The sequence below is a fragment of the Trachemys scripta genome, chromosome 2 (assembly GCF_013100865.1).
Source record: "Trachemys scripta elegans isolate TJP31775 chromosome 2, CAS_Tse_1.0, whole genome shotgun sequence".
Classification (NCBI taxonomy): domain Eukaryota; kingdom Metazoa; phylum Chordata; order Testudines; family Emydidae; genus Trachemys; species Trachemys scripta.
In genome coordinates, this window is record NC_048299.1 from 2905535 (window position 1) to 2920525 (window position 14991).

General features: G+C 48.3%; 1 protein-coding gene across 1 annotated transcript in view; it reads left to right on the forward strand.

Annotated features, from left to right (window-relative positions):
• Nucleotides 1–14991, forward strand: part of LOC117873933 (cathelicidin-related peptide Oh-Cath-like) — a 96089-nt gene that overhangs the window by 79183 nt on the left and 1915 nt on the right. The gene's annotated exons all lie outside the window — the stretch shown is intronic.

Sequence of the window (14991 nt, forward strand, 5' to 3'; positions counted from 1 at the left end):
AGGTGAGTGGCCTAGACGGCCTCCTCTCTGCTCACCGCTGGGCTGAGGCAGGGTTACGGGTTTCCCTCGCTGAGATCCCGGCCAGGTATTTCACACTGCACAAGTGTCCCCAGAACAAGTGTCTGGCTCCACCTACTGGCAGTGAGCTGGCAAAGGTCTCCTGCCCCACGAGCCTGGAGATGGAACCCGACAGCCGCCAGCAGAACCGCAGGGAGCAAATTCTAATCTCGCTGGGATACATAACAAACCTAAAGCCCCATACAGTGCCTGGGAGCGGGGCAAGGGCAGGGGGGTCTGGGGAGGCTCCTCACCACCTACCTTTGTCTGGCAGTGACATTCACAAACGTCGTGTGATGCAGACCCTGAATGGCCCCTGGTCCCACACACCAGACAAAGGCCCCAGCATGGCCCTTCCTTCTTACCCTAGAGCAGGGACCTGCCCAAGGTGGGCGTAAGAGTTAGACACAGTAAAGGGGGAGGGGATAAGGGCTGAGTCTATAATCCTGCCTTCAATGGCACGGCCCTAGCACCCTGTTCCTTCAGCAGGCAAGCTCCTGCCCCTCCCTCAGAGCCACAGAACGATGTCACCCTCTGTCAAAGAGCCCAGTGGCAACGCTCACTCCTGAGGGCTACTCCTCTCCCCCACTAGCCACCTAGGCCCACAGTGACACTGGTCAGATGCTCTCTGTTGCTCTGGAGAGGCCATGTGCTCCAGGGGATTGGGCACTGGGCTGGGACTCGGGAGACCTGGGCTCTACTTCCTGTTCTGCTACTGACCAGCTGTGTGACCTCAGGCATGTCACACTGTCACCCCTCACCCTTTGCCTCTCTGTCTATCTAGACTGTAATCCCCTTTGGGCAGAGACTGTCTCCCACTGTGCCTGTGTTACAGCAACTCCCACAGCCCTGATCAAAGCTGGGGCCTCTAGTCATTGCTAATAACAAATGAAACACAAGAGAGAACAAACTAACATTCCCTGAGCTGCAGGAGCCAGGTTCAGTCTGTGTGGAGATTCTGACCCTGACCTCTTGTCTCTCTAGCCTAATATCATCACACGGGGCCGCTGGGGACGTTGGAGGAGAAAAGCTGGTAGGTTTATTAAGCGAAATCGCTGGAACATCATTGCTACCGGTCTCAAGTTGATCGGCTAACAAGATCCAGAGAGAGAGGAGATGAGAGCAAGCCGATGCTTCCAGACCCAGCTGTGCCGCCATTTCTCCTCCTCTGGAAACACCATCGGAAGCAAGGCTTATAACAATCTGAACAGCTTCAGAGTATCTGCTTCTACCTACCGCATAGCCACTCTTTCAGTGCTGCTCACCAGGGCTTCCTTGCATAATAAATTGGCATTCTGCAAATCTATACTGTTGTCCTTTTCTTCCATATCGCAGGAGGAGATTAGGGACATGAACCGGAGTGAGTCACCTGATTGTGCTACTGGCCAATGAACACCCCCAACTAGGAGTCATACGCCATCCTCATTAAAGAGACCCAACACCTGCCCTATTGCAACAGAGATCCAGACACTAAGGCCCAACTTGTTAAAAGTGACTAGTAGCTAAGGGTGCTCGACACAGGACACACAACTCAAAGGGGCCGGGTTTTCAGAAAGTGTGAGCAGCTGCCCTCCGAAAATGTGGCCCCTTCAAAGTCTCTCTAAGTTTTGAGACTCCCAAAATCAATGGTCACTTTGGAAAATTTAGCACTCAGGGCATGTAATGCTTTAGAAACTGGAATTTGCATTCATCCACCACAAGATGGCAAAAAATTGGCCTCGGGGGCCCTAAGGGAATGGGTTTAAATAGCACACGCAAGCTGGATACAGTCACTGAGGATCTTAAATGGGTTAACAGTCATGTCCTTCCTGGACTCACTCAGCCTCCCTGATTTACTGCAGGTTTCATCCAGAAAGTGGGTAACTCCCACTGCCCTGTTGGTTCTATAACACAGGTAGCCCCATAACCCCCAAAGAAATCACTCTCTGAGGGTTTAGTACACTCCAGCAAGGAGGGACTGACAATGTCCTGTGTTAAAGGCTTGATGGTGCTCAGGTCCCTTTGCAGATCCTCTGCCATGGGGTGAATTTTTCCCTAAAAAACAAGCTGGGGCTGCCCCAAGGTTTCTCCCAACCAGGCACACCCGTAGAGTTCAGGCTCCTTGCACGGCTTTTAGTGTGGTGTTGATAATGAAAGAGGACCCCACAGCCCCCTTTCCACTTTCCTGTACACAAACCCACAGGGACACAATCCCACAGCAGGGTCATTAAAGGTACAAATTCCATCAGACTGAAAACCCTCAAGCTCTTTGGCCTGACAACAAACCTGATTCTGCCGCCCTTATGCTCTAGCCTTAAAACCCTATGAATTTGGAGTCATGAGGGACAGGAAGTCTGGTGAGAGACCAATATGGCTGCATCGGGCACTCTTTAGTGACCGGAACATTATAAAGTGGAAACATGGACAAATTGCTACGGATGAGTAGAAAAGAACAACCCAAAGAACATAGGAAAAAACCAGGAAGGCTAAGATATAAAATAAGTTACACCTAGCAAGGGACATACCAGGCAATAAGAAGAGGTTCTATAAATACATTAGGAGCAAGGGTAAGATGGAGGAAAGTGTAGGTCTGCTATGTAAGAGGGAAGGAGAGCTAATAACGGATGATACCAAGACGGCTGAGGAGTTTGATGCCTATTTTACATCAGTCTTCACTAAAGGAGTTGATTGTGACCAGATGCTCAACAAGAAGGGGGGAAGGAACACAAGCCAGATTAGGGAAAAACACATTAAATATTTAAATAGGATAGATGTATTCAAGTTGGCAAGGCTGGACGCCATTCACCCTAGGGTACTCAAGGAACGAGCTGAAGCAATCTTTGAACCAGTAGTGATTATCCTCCAGAACTCATGGAGGATGAGTGGGGTCCCAGAGAACTACAGAAGGGAAAACATGGTACCTCTCTTTAAAAAAGGGAACAAAGAGGACCTGAGGAATTACAGAGTCAGACTAACTTCGATACCTGGAAAGTTACTCAAACAGACCATTAAACAATCCATGTGTAAGTGCCTAGAATAGAACAGCATGATGAGTCGTAGACAAAATGGCTGTGTCAAGAACTAATCATGCCAAATCAACATAATTTCTTTCTTTGTCAGGTTACTGGCCCAGTGGATAGGGTGAAGCAGTAGATGTGCTATAGCTTGATTTTAGTAAAGCATTTGACACAGTCCCACATGATATTTGCATAAGCAAATGAGAGAAATGTGGTGAAGATGAAATACTACAAGGTGGGTGCTACACCGGTTGAAAAAAACATACTCAAAAAGTAGTTATGAATGCTCACGGTCAAACTGGGAGGGTGTATTGAATGGTGTCCTCCAGTGGTCTGTCCTGGGTCCGTTACTATTCAATATTTTCATTAACGAGGTGGATAATGGAGAGAAGAGTATGCTTAAGAAATTTGCAGAGGACACCAAGCTGAGAGGGGTTGGAAGCACTTTGCGGGACAGGATTAGAATTCAAAATCACCTTGATAAATTGGAGAACTTTTCTGAGATCAACAAAATAACACTCAGTAAAGACAAGTGCAAAGTGCAACAGCAAGAAAGGAAAAAAATGCACAAATACATAATGGGGAATGACTGGCGAGGTGGTAATACTGCAGAAATGAATCTGAGGGTTACGGTAGATTACAAATTGAATATGAGCCAATGACGGGCTGCTATTTTGAAAAAGCTTAATATCATTCTGGGGGGGTCTTAAGAGATATGTCATATGTAAGACCAGGAGGTAATTGTTCCATTCTACGGGGCACTGGTGAGATCCCAGCTGGGGGGCTGTGTCTAGTTGTGGGTGCCACACTTTAAAAAATACATGAACAAATTGGAGACCAGAGGAGAGCAACCAAAATGATAAAAGGTTTAGAAAACCTGACCTATGAGGAAAGGGGGAGTGGAAAACTGGGCATGTTTAGTCTTGAGAAAAGAAGACTGAGGGGGACCCGATAACAGTCTTCAAATATGTTACAGGGTGTTATAAAGAGAGTGGTGATCAATTGTTCTCCATGGCCACTGAAGGTAGGACATGAAGCAATCCGCAGCTGGGGAGAGTTAGGTTAGATATTAGGAAATACTTTCTAACTATAAGGACAGTTAAGCTCTGGAATAGTTTCAGCATTAACTGCTCTTTTGATACCCTTCCCCCTCCGCCCTCGTTCCTGGGCCCCCACAATTTAAGCACACACTAAACATTGCAGGAAGCACCCACCAGTCTTATGGGGTCCCTACCAGGCCAAAGTTTTTCTAACACTTCCGCGAAGGTTGGGCCCCACTTGGACAGAAGGCCCTGTCCGTTTGCTGGATCAGAATCCGTGTCAGTTTAAACTCAGCCTTTTTACACCAAAAGCCCTTTCTTTGATTGTCTCTGGAAACCCCAGTTTGAACCAGTGCATGGAAACCTCTCCAGGGGCAGGGGCCTCTTTAGAATGGTTCAGTTTTAGTGACTCGCCTTAACTGAGAGTAGAATACCATAATCCCGAAGCCATTCCTAGGTTTAACGCATTGGCCCCCAAAGATCCTGCAGGGGGTCGCAGTAGCTGTCACACACAGTTCTTCTTCTTAAGCTTAGGGTCTGCTGCCGAGGAGTGAATGTGGTGGCTGCTGTGGCCACAGTAATCCACCAACAGGACCATGCCGCCTCTCCCCATCCAGTGCTGGGAAGGGCCGTCATGTCGCCCCACTAGGAGACCCCTGATTGTCACTCTGACCTTGGGGGATTTGTTGTTTGTGCACGTGGGTTTTCCTGAAAGATGTTGCTTCCTTGTGTGGGAAATATCTCTTGGCAAACGTGCTGGGGCAAGCAGAGATGGGAACTCAAATCAGCTGGGATTGTGGGGTTAGGCTGCACACCCCATGTTCAGAAGAGTGTACGGCTTTCAGTGTCCTGAGGTCAACAGCCCTTGCGGCTCTCTGTCAGCAATACTCACCACCAGGGAGATATCTCACTGCACCCACTCTGCTAGTGATCCTCCTGGGACAAAAGTACCCGCATCTCTAGGCACCCAGGTTATAATCACTGGAAACCTCACCTATGTAAATAACTCCATTATTCAATAGATCAAGAGGCACTCTTACCAGCAGGGAATTTAATCCATAGGTAGGATATGATTTGATCCACTGTGTGTGAAAGTAGGGCGGCCTTGGTAGACTTTAGATACAGAATGTCTGTGTGTGTGTATATGTGTGTGTGTGTGTGTGTGTGTTTTGGTGGACAGACTGACAACTTTGTGCACACATTTCAGACGGCTCGATGCACTTTGGCGCAACACTCATTTGTATTTATATGACTAAACTCCTCATTGAGTTGGACATGTGAGAGGCACTGGGAGCGAGTGGATTTGGAATTTTCATGCAAAATATCATCTGATGGACAGAGAGGAGCAAGAAGCCTGGTCCAAATGACAGTAGCTGCAGAGAAGCAGGTTCTCGTGCTAACAACGATGCCATTGTAAGGAGGGGGAGAGAGGAGGGAGCTTCCAAGCTCTCACTGAGAAAGGAGTTTGGAACCCCAATAGATGTGTTACTGAAGCGTTGCTGCCGACCCTCATAGCTTTCATACAGTCACAGCTGTTAAGGCCAACAGGGACCACTGTGATCATCTAGTCTGACCTGCTGTGGAAACAGGACAGGCCAAAGAACCTCAGCCAGTCATTTCTGCATTGAGCCCATAACTCCTGTATGAGTGAGAGCCTCTTTTTTCGAAAGAGATCCAGTCCTGACTGAAAGCCTGTAAGTGATGGAGAATCCAGAACCTCCTGAGGTAAATTGTTCCCGTGGTCAATTATCTTCATTATTAAAAAATGCACCATATTTCTACTCTGAACATTGCAAGAGCTCCAACTTTTAGGCCCCAAATCTGCAGTTGTTCCAGAGGACAGACCCCTGTGCACGCAGGGAACCCCATGGAAAACAATGGGGTGCCAGGATCTGTCTGTCTGCACAATACTGTGGAATTGGAGTTTTATTTAGCACAGCAAAGAAATGGACTAGAAACCCTATTCCAGTGAGCAAACTGCTGGGCATCTTACCCAACGAACTTCTGTTTCCTCCCTTTGCAAAAGAAATACCATCGCATTTGGGAAGCAAACATGCAACTGCCATAATGTTACAGTGCTGTGTAGGTGAGGGTGAAAGACCCATTTGGAATAACCTCAGTCCTTAGCTCATTCAGGTCAGAGTAATTTACTCTCATAGCAGAATTTATCTTACATTTTACATATTCAGACATTGTCTAATTAACCCTCCCAACACTCCTGAGACACTAGGTCTAGAGAAATATTATAATCTCCATTTCAGGGAGTTCCTAGCAGTTATGCCATTTATCTTTGTTTCCTCTAATGAAAGCATAACCCGAGAAAGGAAAGGCGCTTTAGTTCTGTGCAAGGTAAATCACAGACTGTCCAACACAACAGGAAACAACACACATGTAAGTCACTATGGGTGTGTAGTGTTCTGAGATATTTGTATCATGTGTGTAACAGACACAGCATGTTTGAAAACCCCAAAGAGCCATTCCTAGGGAATATTATCAGTGATATGCATCACATCAGCCCTCGTTCAGGGCCTCAATCAGGAATCAGAGTGGTGGTCAGGGGGCGGGGGTGTGGATAGGGGTCGGGGTGGTCAGAGGGCGGGGAACAGGGGGTTGAATGGGGGCAGGGGTTCCGGGGGAGCAGTCAGGGACAGGGTTTCCGGGGGCCGTCAGGGGACAGGGAGAAGGGGTGGTTGGGTGGGGCAGGGGTCCCAGAGGGGCAGTCAGGAATGAGAGGAGGGGTTGGATTGGGCGGCGGGAGGTGGGCAGGGTTTCCAGGGGCAGTCAGGGGACAGGTAGGGGTGGATGGGGCAGGAGTCCGGGGGCCTTCAGGGGGCAAGAAGCGGGGGGGGTTGGATAGGTGGCAGGGCCAGGCCACGCCTGGCTGTTGGGGGAGGCACAGCCTCTCCTAACCGGCCCGCCATACAATTTCAGAAACCCGATGTGGCCCTCAGGCCAAAAAGTTTGCCCGCCCCTGCTCTAGATAATACTTAGTCCTGCCATGAGTGCAGGGGACTGCACTAGATGACCTCTCAAGGACCCTTCCAGTCCTAGAATTCTATGATTAACGCCACTTAACTTTGCCTCCAAATAAACCAGAGCCTGATAAATAGGGCCCTACCAAATTCACAGTCCATTTTGGTCAATTTCATGGTCACAGGATTTTAAAAACCATACGTTTCATGATTTCAGATATTTAAATCTGAAATTTCAAGGTGTTGTAACTGTAGGAGTCCTGACCCTAAAGGGAGTAGTGGGGGGTCACATGGTTCACATGGTTATTGTAGGGGGATCGCAGTATTGCCACCTTTACTTCTGCTCTGTGGCTGGTGGCGACACTGCCTTCAGAACTGGGCAGCTGGAGAGCGGCAGCTGCTGGCCGGGAACCCAGCTCTGAAGGCAGCACCACCGCCAGCAGCAGCGCAGAAGTAAGGATGGCCTGGTATGGTATTGCCACCCTTACTTCTGCGCTGCTGCCCGCAGAGCTGGGCCCTTGGCCAGCAGCCACCACTCTCCGGCCACACAGCTCTGAAGGCAGCAGCGCAGAAGTACGGGTGCCATGCATGGGCGGTGGGTATAATAGGCCATGGGAGGCTCTACCTCCCCCGGCACTGCTGCGGCCGCAAGACCCCCCAGTTGCAGGTTTGGTGGTGAAGTTTTTGCTTTATTATGCCCCATTCAGGTTCCAGGGCAGCTGAGAAGGCGCATACCACCTCCTCAGCCACCCCGGACCCTGCATGGGGCGTATCAAAAGCATCTTCTAACAGACACTTTTCCTTGGGGCGGGGAGACCCATCCAGGGCTCCTCCAGGTGGGGCTGGGGGAGCGCTCATGGTTTTGGCCGGCCTGGGGCTCCTGTGGCCGGGGGGGGAGGGGGGCGGGCGCCAGGCTTCTCAAGGTGGGGGGGGGGGAGCTCGTGGCTCTGGCTGCAGGGGGGGGAGGGGGTCTCAGGGCTCTGGCTGTGGGGAGGGCATGGGCGGAAGGGTCGGAGCCCGGGGCTAGCCTCCCCAAAGGCTGTGAAGGAGGCACTTGCCCTCCACATGCAGATGACCTGTAGTGTAGGGAAGATATACCAGTGAAGTCTGAAGAAAGAGGCTGCTTGAGGGAGCTGGACTGCAATGAAGGATAAATGCTGGTCAGTTTCCTAAGTCCAGCAAGGGCTGGAACTGGCAGACCTGTGCTCCACGCTTGGCATTGAGTGCAGACACCCTGTCAACACAAGGCAAACCGAGAGGACGACACCCCCAAATTCCAGTTAAGCAGGAGTTCTAGGATAAGCAGGGGTCACGGATCAGGTTTGCACTGGAGAGCTGCAAGGAAAAAGCGGAGAGACATCTGACAGATACAAAAGTTACATCTTGGTACAGATGCACCTTCAAGAAGGAGACTGCAAATGTTTGCAGGCCCCTTAGCTGAGCAGTGCTAAACCTCAGGGCTTCAATGAAGCTGCACTGGGACTCTCAGAGCAACCACTATTCAATAGAGCGCCAGAAACTAAAGACTGGGGCCAGATTCTCCACCACCATGCATCTCATTCTTCTGATTATTTTAGATGACACTAGCACCTACCGGTTCCAGGCAAGATCAGGGCCCTATTGCGCTAGGTGCTGTACGTACAGATAGAAAGAGAACGTACCTTTATGGACTTACAGTCTAAACAGGCAATTCAGATGAAGAGTGGGAGAAAAGAAGGATCATTATTTACAGACGGGGAACAGAGAGATAAAGTGACTTGCCTGAAGTCAGAGAAGGAGTCAACAGATTTTGCAAACCATTGGCCAAATTCAATGATTAACATCCAAACTGTGACTCAGGTACTACTCTGCATCAAACCTAAACCCCAGAGGGGCGCACGCAAGAGACACTCCCTGGGGCTGAGGGTGAAAGTTGGGCTAGAGCAGTGGTTCCCAAACTTCAACAACCTGTGAACCCCTTTCACTAAAATGTCAAGTCTCGCGAACCCCCTCCTAAAAATGAATATTTCCAGGGATTTTCTCCTTTATCTGAGTATAAATTATAAAAGCAGTGATCTGGGAGACATAAATTTTTTTTATGACATGCATATTACACACTATTTATTATTAATTATTATTTATCATAGCAGTATTTTTATAACATTATGAAAATGGCAACACTCTTCCAAGATCTCACTTTTGTAGCTTGTATCATTTTGAATAAGCCTGTTATAAGACAAGGCTCCTATGTTTCATCAAGGAGTATCAGACGTGAAACAGCATGAAGGGATTTAAGAAGCCAACTCAGAGTTCCTCCTACACAAGCATTCAGGTCTTGAGCAGTCCAGGCAAACAACGCACATTACAACAAAGCTTAAACTTGTTCTTCATAATAATTAAAAAAATAATAATACTAGCTGCCTATTTAATTTTAAAAACAGCAAAAAATATCCACCTCCCTTTCCATTTCTTATGAGTCTTGAAGTTTAAATCTCCTCAGTATGATAGATCTACTTGCTTTGATCTGCTTAGCTCTTGGAAGTCCAGGGGCTCCGGGCTGCTGGCCAGCTCTGTCCGCCATTAGGGAATTTTTTCCTGAGAACACCCTGTAACATTTCGCGAACCCCCAGGGGTTCACGAACCCCAGTTTGGGAACCACTGGGCTAGAGAAAGGATGGGTTTGTGATTAAGGTGTTATAATAATACAAATCAGTAATAATAACAAACAACAACAACAAGTGGATTAAAGAAAAGCATGACTCAAGGATCAGACAGGCTAATAGGGGAGTATTATAAGACACGTCCAAAACTTCTAGCATTTCAGCAACTGACTGATAGAGAAGCAAGTGGTATGAACGCACTGCTGCCCAGTTCTGCCTGGCACCAGTTTTAATACACGTATTACCCAGGGAAGGATGGAAATATCAGTTACAAACCCCGTCCATCCTGCCTGGATTACAAAACCGCAGCTAAACGGTCAGCCAGAATGTGCAAGAAATGAGCTGAAGCAAGAATGCATCCTGAGACTTCCTGTTCTCATCCCGCAGCAGAATCCTGATCAAGGGGACTTCACAGCCAGCAATACCGTCCACACTGTTTACTGTGTTTTATATAGGAGGCAAAGTATTGCGAGGGCCCCACTCAGAGGACACAGAGAACGTGCTCTGATCACAGAGAAGAAGAGCTCTGACAGTTTGATTGCTGTGCTTGACTGAACTGCAGGAGCAGTGGATGAATAGGAAGTGGTCAGTGGGATGTAACTGGCTTTTGATAAAGCATTTGAAACTGTCTGAAGAAATCTGACTCCTAAAATTAATTCCAATTGGCTTGGGTAGGGACACAGCCACGTGCACTGAAAATTGGTCAGTTGTAAATAAAGGATAAGGAAGAAATAGGGCATGAGGTTGTGGGGTCTGCCCAATGGGAAGCGTTATGGTTTGCTGCGAAGCTCAGACTTATTGTAAACAGCTTCATTAACTATCTGGAAGAGACGAAAAGAGCCAGGGCAAATTTGGGGATGTCTACGCAAAGCCATGATGTCAGAGCGCAGCGAGGGAACCATCCCTCCCTCAGTGGCTCTTGCGTCTGATGAAGTGGGCATTCACCCACGAAAGCTGATGCTCCAATACTTCTGTTAGTCTTAAAGGTGCCACAGGACCCTCTGATCCCTCCCTCAGTGGCTCTACAGAAGCTTAGCGCATGAGTAACTTTACTGACCTGAACAGACTCGTTGCATGGGGTCAGCAGGATCAGGCCTTAGCGTTCTGCTTTTGACTCTGGGCACCTTGCCTCCAGAAAGGGACTGACCAACTGGGGAGGAATTCAGAGAACAGCAGTCAACCCCAGCAGGGAGATGGAGGGATCAACCCATGAGTAAAGATTAAAAGAGCTAACCACGGATTGCTGGCCTAAGGGATGGCTGAGGGGTTCACACAAAGCGAGGAGGTGGGAAAAGGGGTGTGACTGGCAGCAATGGCATAAAATAAAGAAAAGGAAAAGTTCGGCTGAATCACAGGAAGACCTCCTGATAGCGAGAGGCCTCAGGCTTTGGAACAATGCCCTCCTATGGTGACAGGGGAGCCCCATTGCTTGGGACACAAAGGGCACAAAACCCTGGAAAATGGCCTGTCGGGAGCAGTCCGGCGTGTGTTTACCCATTGTCACTGCACTGTACATCCCCTTGGATTTATGAGTGGCACCATCAGAAACAGCGTCCTGTGCCTGCCAATTGGTTCTGGAGGAATTTCACACTGAGAGTGGATGAGTAAAGCTCTGGCTGTCTGGACTTCATAGGTGTATTTCTGCAGCTGACATAAATCAGCCTAGTTCTGTGAAAGCCAATGGAGCTATGGCAGTTATAGCATCTGAGAATCTGGCCCGACAGAATGAAGACACGTAGCTCAGCCTTCCCCAACAGAGGCCCCTGGACAGCTCCCCCCCCCCCACCATGGGTTGTTTTGCAATTGGTGCACATGATTTCAGCAATTTATTGAAAAAATCCTCCTTTTCCTCTGACTGACCTCCCCCGCATGCCTGCCCCAGAGGGTGGCCAATGGAAATGTCCTGCAGATGGATGGGGAAAAGCCACCGGTTAAGAGAGGACCAAAACATGCAGCCAATGAGGCACTAACCCATATAGAGGAGGCAGCGTATAAAAGGGCTTCCCCCAGGAGGGACAGGGCTGCCCACCCAGCTCACACTGAATCCCACAGGGCACAGGATGGAGACTTGCCTGAAAGTCCTGTTGATCATCGGGGTGGTCACAGCAGCCCCTGCACCATCATCATCCCCTCTGCCAACCCACGAGGGGCTCTTTCCCCCTCCTTTGGCATTTACAACCAAGAGCCTGGCACAACACTGGCCAAAGCCTGTTGAAATCAGTGGGAGTCTGGCCAGTGACTTTAATGAGCTTTAGATCAATCCCCAAGGCCCTGAAGGTTCAAATTCCCTGCAGTGCCCACATGGGGCAATTAGAGCTGCGTCCGTCCGCAGTCAGATCTGTGAATGGAGCCCCTCCCAGTGCAGGACTGTCTGTGTCTGGCCCACAGAGCATGAAGGGCTAGTTACTTGGGTGAGACTAGGATGGTAAATTATGCAGTGGCTGGGCTCAGGACTAGCATAGTGGATTAGGGAGAGACTTAGGCTAGGTCTACACTACCCGCCTGAATCGGCGGGTAGAAATCGACCTCTCGGGGATCGATTTATCGCGTCCCATCGGGACGCGACAATCGATCCCTGAATCAACGCTCTTACTCCACCAGCAGACGTGGGAGTAAGCGCCGTCGACGGGAAGCTGCAGAGGTCAATTTTGCCGCCGTCCCTACAGCGGGGTAAGTCGGCTGCGATACATCGAATTCAGCTACGTTATTGGCGTAGCTGAATTTGCGTACCTTAAATCGCCCCCCCCCTGTAGTGAAGACCTGCCCTCAGAGGAAAGTAGGTGCATCCAACTGGAATAAAACTGAGCACTGGGTAATCTAGGTTAACATGTGGAAAAAAATCTGAAGAGTGAAGTTCATGAGGCTGAAGGTTTTTTGCAAAAAAAATTTGAAATGCTTCAGTTTTGTTTCAATATGGAATGAAAAAAACCCCACAAAACGTTGATTTTTGGGTAAATGCAATTCTAGTTTTCCAGCCAGCTCTAATTATTAACCCCCTTGTAGATGGGAAAGCCGAAGCCCAGAGGTATACCTTGCCATCAGAATGAGCTTATAATATCAAATGTTTTTATACTAATATAATTTTTCACCAATGGCCTATTCGCTTGCCCTGACGTTGGTTGCAAAAGTTTCCAGAGTCAGTTTTTTATCTTCAGTTCAAGTTTGTGTTTGCTTTAAAATGCTGCTCCTCCTCTGAAGAGTGAGTGCGCCCCAAAATAGCAACCCCTTGCTCAGCAGAGTGGCTCCCTGAGCATATGCAGTCAGAGCTGTCGGCTTTGGGCCAAGATTTTGAAAGAGACGAGTGATTTCCGAGGCCCAACTTCTTGAGCTCCCCCCGCCTCTGAGAAACAGGTCCCTTTAAGGAGGCTCAGATTGGGCACCCAAAAACCCGAAGCACCCAAAATCACCAGCCACTTTCTAAAACCTTGGCCTATGGCTAACAAAAGTACTTTCTATTTTTACTCCTCTTAGCTCTTCGGAGACTCCAATCTCTGTAGGGCAGTAGTTCTCAAACTTTGTACTGGTGACCCCTTTCACCTAGCAAGCCTCTGAGTACAATCCCTTTTATAAATTAAAAACACTTTTTTATATATTTAACACCATTATAAATGCTGGATGCAAAGCGGGGTTTGGGGTGGAGGCTGACAGCTCATGATCCCCCCATGTAATAACCTGGCGACCCCCCGAGGGGTCCTGACTCCCAGTTTGAGAACCGCTGCTTTGAGGCAAGGACCTTCTCTTCGGGTTTCAACCGTGCTTAGCACAATGGGGTTCTGGTGCTGCTCGGGGCCTCCAGGAAGATGTTGTGCCATAAAATAAAGAGAATTATAAAAGCCAAAGTGGAGCCTGGTGCCTTGTTGTTCATCACAAACATTTATTTTGTGTTTTCTTGAATTTCTTCTTAGGACACATCTTCAAAAACTATCCAACTGCTGAAGTTCTCCGTTAAAGAGACAGTGTGCCTAGCATCAGAGAAACGCAACGTCAATCAATGTGAATTCAAACCAGACGGAGTATGGAACTCTGTGTGCACGGAGACATCTACACCTCTCGTCTATCTCATCTAACGCACATCTACACGGTGAGGTGACCGATAGGCTCTATTGGGTCTCCAAGCCCAATATGGGCATGAGTGAGATTGCATGAACTACAGTGCAATGATCATGGGCAAAGGGGCCAGCGTGACGTCTGTGCATCCCAGAGTTCCACTTATGCCTTATTTTGAGTACTTTGATGGGGAGGGTCCTTGGGCTGACCATCTGCACCAGGGTGCATGTCACCCAGAGTGCTCCAAGTATCCTAGGCATTGTACAGAGAAATATGGAGATAAGGACCCTGCACAGAACCGCTTATTCTAAACAGCCATTATAAGAAATAGATGAGAGAAGGTAGAAGTAAGATGCTGAAATAGGCAAAAGCTGAATCATGTCCGACATGTGTCTTGCAGCATCTCATCTTTTGTTTGATTTTTTGTTCTGGCTCTGTTTGGTCATCATTTAAACTAACATTTCTTCAGGCTGAGACTAGGGCTTATATGTACCTCCTAGAAGATGCGAGTCTCAAGCAGAGACAGAAAGGAAAGAAGGATGGTATGGTACAGTGTCTTTCCTACTGTCCTCTGATTACAGATCCTTACACCCACACCTTGAATAGTGTGCGAAGTTCTGGTTGCCCCATCTCAAAAAAGATACTTTAGAATTGGCCAGATACAGAGAAGGGCAACAAAAATGATTAAGGGGATGGAACAGCTTCTATGAGGAGAGATCAGAAAAAAAGATGACTCAGGGAGGATGTGATAGAGGTCTATAAAATCTTGACTGGGGTGGAGAAAGTGAATAAGGAAGTGTTATTTATCCTAGGGGGCACCCAATGAAATTAATAGGCAGCAGGTTTAAAACAAACAAAAGGCAGTGCTTCTTCACACAACACACAGTCAATCTGTGAAACTCATTGCCAGGAGATGTAATGAAGGCTAAACACGTAACTGGATTCAAAAAAGAATTAGATAAGTTGATGGAGGATAGGTCCATCAATGGCTATTAGCCAAGATGGTCATGGATGCAGCCCCATGATCTAGGTGTCCCTAAGCCTCTCACTGCCAGATGCTGGGGCTGGCTCCCTCAATAATTGCCCTGTTCTGTTCATTCCCTTTGAAGCACCTGGCATTGGCCACCGTCAGAAGACAGGATACTGGGCTAGTTGGACCATTGGTCTGACCCAGTATGGCCATTCTTACCCATGTCATAAACAACGTGCACTCATGTTATAGCAGGAGGTGAATATCAGA